Here is a 4,610-nt window from a genome sequence, read left to right as displayed (position 1 = left end):
TCCCTGGTGGGGCAGACTATATGCTGTCTGTATTTAGGGAGTTCGTAGTTTAGGTTTGCTCTGTTAAAATCCCCAAGAATAATTGTAAAGGAATCCGGGAATTTCCTCTCCAGGGTAGTAATCTGGTCAGCCAGCTCGCACAGTGCGTTGTTCGTGTTGGCCTGTGGAGGGATGTAAACTCCGACCAGCATGAAGGAAGAAAACTCCCGCGGTGAATAAAAAGGTTTACAGTTGATGAGAAAACTTTCCAAGTGTGGGCTGCAGTGTTTCTGTAACACTGTGACATCAGTACACCAACCTTCATTAATGTAGAAGCAGACTCCACCACCCTTTGTTTTCCCTGAGAGCTCTGTTTCGCGGTCCGCCCGGTGAAGTTGGAAGCCCGGCAGATTTAAGACAGCGTCTGGGACTCGCTCACTGAGCCAGGTTTCAGTGAAGCACAGGGCAGCAGAGCGTGCAAAGTCCTTGTTAGTCCGGTTTAAGAGCAGTAATTCGTCGACTTTGTTTGGAAGAGAGCGGAGATTCGCGAGGTGAATGGAGGGGAGTGCCGTGCGGAATCCTCGCCGACATTCAAAAACAAAACAACAACAAATCAGCGACCAATATAGCCACCTTTCTTTGCAAGGACACTCAAAAGCCTGCCATCCATGGATTCTGTCAGTGTTTTGATCTGTTCACCGTCAACATTGCGTGCAGCAGCAACCACAGCCTCCCAGACACTGTTTAGAGAGGTGTACTGTTTTCCATCCTTGTAAATCTCACATTTGATGATGGACCACAGGTTCTCAATGGGGTTCAGATCAGGTGAACAAGGTGGCCATGTCATTAGTTTTTCTTCTTTTATACCCTTTCTTGCCAGCCACGCTGTGGAGTACTTGGACGCGTGTGATGGAGCATTGTCCTGCATGAAAATCATGTTTTTCTTGAAGGATGCAGACTTCTTCCTGTACCACTGCTTGAAGGTGTCTTCCAGAAACTGGCAGTAGGACTGGGAGTTGAGCTTGACTCCATCCTCAACCCGAAAAGGCCCCACAAGCTAATCTTTAATGATACCAGCCCAAACCAGTACTCCACCTCCACCTTGCTGGCGTCTGAGTCAGACTGGAGCTATCTGCCCTTTACCAATCCAGCCACGGGCCCATCCATCTGGCCCATCAAGACTCACTCTCATTTCATCAGTCCATAAAACCTTAGAAAAATCAGTCTTGAGATATTTCTTGGCCCAGTCTTGACGTTTCAGCTTGTGTGTCTTGTTCAGTGGTGGTCGTCTTTCAGCCTTTCTTGCACTGAACATAAGTTCCCTGCAATTTCTGAAGAATATTACAGTAAATCTGGCTGAAACTTGGCCCAGACGTACAGCAGGTTTCCCGGAGGAGGGATGTGTTGAAAGTTGGACCTCAACTACTCAGGATGATTTTTAATGAATTTCTGAAATTTCCATAATTGTAGTGTATTGGCCGACTGCATTGGATACAAGTACCCATTAATTTCTGAGGAATTCTACAGTAAATCTGGCTGAAACCTGGCACACAGGTACAGTAGGTGTCCTAGAGGAGGGATGTGTTGAAAGTTGTACATCAACTACTCAGGATGATTTTTCATGAATTTTTGAAAATTGACATAATTCTACTGTATTGGCCGACTGCATTGGATACAAGTACCCTTTAATTTCTGAGGAATTCTACAGTAAATCTGGCTGAAACCTGGCACACAGGTACAGTAGGTGTCCCAGAGGGGGGATGTGTTGAAAGTTGTACATCAACTACTCAGGATGATTTTTAATGAATTTCTGAAAATTGACATAATTCTATTGTATTGACTGTATTGAATTGAATATAAGTTTCCTTTAATTTCTGATGAATTCTACAGTAAATCTGGATGAAAATTGGCACACAGGTACAGTAGGTGTCCCAGAGGGGGGATGTGTTGAAAGTTGTACATCAACTACTCAGGATGATTTTTAATGAATTTCTGACATTTCCATAATTGTATTGACTGTATCGGGCCGTTACATTGTAATTTGTGCGCGCGCGTGCACGTGTGCGCGGGTATAGGCTTTCAATTGGCACATAAAGCGAAAAGGCGCTACCGTAAAGACTGGTGTAAAAGCGCAAGGAAATTTATGCGGCGGATAGGAGGCGGCTGGCTTGACTGCGGCTCACAAATGACGGCTCACTTTACCGCAGTCACTGACTGACGTGGCAACGGCACTGATACGCTGGCCCTGTTACTGTGACTTGTGTTGGCTGAGAGGGGTACTCGCCGACTTAAGCTGCAGAGAAATGTGTGTTTTCTGGGGTGCAGGGGGGAAAGAGTGATGAAAGAAGCTTGTGATGGGGTCTACTGCTCCGCCTTAATTAATTCATCCGACACCGACAGCAAAACAAAGCCTGGGGTACTGAACATTTCAACACATTATTCATCCTTCTGAGAATAAAGGAAAAAAGAATCTTCTCAATTAAACCTTTTCTTTTGTTATTTCCTTCCTCTTTGGAGATAAAAGACACAAAATCAGATACCAATGGAAATCCCGGGATTTCCTCTATTTAGTATTTATGGACTTATAGGGTAGCTCAAATAAGTCGAAAGATAAAGACAAAAAACAAATGTCCATTACAGAGGATATAAATGAATAGACTGGTTCTCAGGAGGTTATTTATTTATTTATTTATTTATTTATTATTTTATATAGCCTCATATATCTTAACTCATAGTACGGTAAACAAATAAATGCAGAAAAAACAACAGATTTTTACCTTTACTTGGATCTCGAACTCAGAGAAGACCTTTAAAACTGTTTTGACTCAAAAAAAATGTCAAAAATTGATTCAGACAGCTGAAGAGTCTAGCGACATTTATCATATTAATTTAGTTTAGCATTAAATGTCTTGTTTTTCTGTATAAGAAAATCGACGTCCAGCCAATAGTTCCTAACGGACCTAAGAATTGTGCATAACAACAGGCAATTACGCACAATTCTTAGATCGACCTTTAGGTGGCATTATTTATAACATTATTTTTCGTACCACACAGCTCTCTATAACACAAAAAAGTCCAAATGTCACACTGAGAATAATACGCATTTAATTTTCTGCTTATTTTATTGGTTTGACTAATAAATAAAGTAATGTAAAGATATAGACATGCCCTTGAACTTTAACAGGCATCTTCACATTATTTATTTATTGTAGAGAAAATAAGCAACTACTCCTGTTTACTCCTGCAAACAGAAGAAAAGCTCTAAATCAATAAGCCTCAGAACTTTGACTCCTTAAAATTAACTGTTTAAGGCAGGGCAGAATTATTTGTTATGCATTATAATTATTTATCATGAATTATCATGTGTTGGCAGTTTCTGATCGAGATAAGTTGTCTTACTCTTTAAACTGCGCTAATACTCAATACCAAGGATCTGAAAATGATACAAAGGCAGAAAGATGACACTGAAGCACCCCAACTGTGAACTTTTGCAAAATGTCAGTTCATTTAATTCAGTTTTATTTATATAGTGACAAGTAAAACCAGCTGTCACCTCAACTGTTACCTTTTTATATAATAGGTTAAAGATCCCAATATGTTAGAGAGAACCCCTAAATATCAGTCAATACAGATGTTGAAGCACTTGGTGACAGTGGGAAGGAAAAACTCCCTTTTAACAGGAAGAAATCAAGAAGTAGATTCAGGGAGGGGTAGCCATTTGGCATGCTGGGTTGGGGATGAGGGGGAAAAGAACAGAGCAGAGGGAGACTGGAGAAAGGACAAACTATAAAAAAAGAGTTAAAAAATATTCACTAAGTGAAAAACAGATGAACGAAGAAGAAACTCTAAGCCCCCAGCAGTCTAAGTCTACGACAGCATAACTTAGGGACGATTCAGTGTCACTGGATCCAGCCCTAACTATAAGCTTTATCAAAAAGGAAAGTTTTAAGCCTTATCTTAAAAGTAAAGGAGGTGTCTGTGTCCTGAATCCAAACTGCAAGCTGATTTCACCGAAGACGGGCCTGAAAGCTGAAGGCTCTGCTGCAAACTCAACACTGAGAAACTATAGGAACCACAAGTAAGTCAGCAGTCTGAGAGCAAAGAACTTAGAACAATAAGGTACTATGAGGTTTTTAAAATATAATGATGTGTGATTATTCAAGACCTGGTAACTGAAGAGAAGGATATTAAATTAAACTTTGGTTCTGCACATTTGTTTAATATGCAAACTGAACATCAAAAATGTCTCAAAGTTTAATTAGAGTGTCCCTGGAGGTCAAGGTAATGCCATCTAGACTGGTTAGACACCATGCTTCTAAGATTTTTAGGGCTGAGTGCAATAACCTCCGTTTTGACTGAGTTTAGAAGCAGAAAATTAGAAGTCATACAGATATTTGTGTGTTTAAGACGTGCATGTAATTTAACTAAGCGTTGTATGTCATCTGGCAAATACGGGAAAACAAACTACTGGGGGAAAAAATTAAAGGCAAAGAAAAGCTGCAGGTTTTGTACAGCAGTGCTGTTGCACTGGTGGACTGCAGCGGTACTGGAGCCGGCTGGGCTGAAAATCAGTGAGCTCATTCTGGCTACGCTGACAGGAGGGCGGGGCTCCCAGCATCATCACCACCGGC

The sequence above is a fragment of the Mchenga conophoros genome, linkage group LG10 (genome assembly GCF_057382185.1).
Source record: "Mchenga conophoros isolate Kocher_MC1m ecotype Shallow Benthic linkage group LG10, M_conophoros_male_GT1.1, whole genome shotgun sequence".
NCBI classification, from domain to species: Eukaryota; Metazoa; Chordata; class Actinopteri; order Cichliformes; family Cichlidae; genus Mchenga; species Mchenga conophoros.
This window is presented reverse-complemented; position numbering follows the sequence as displayed.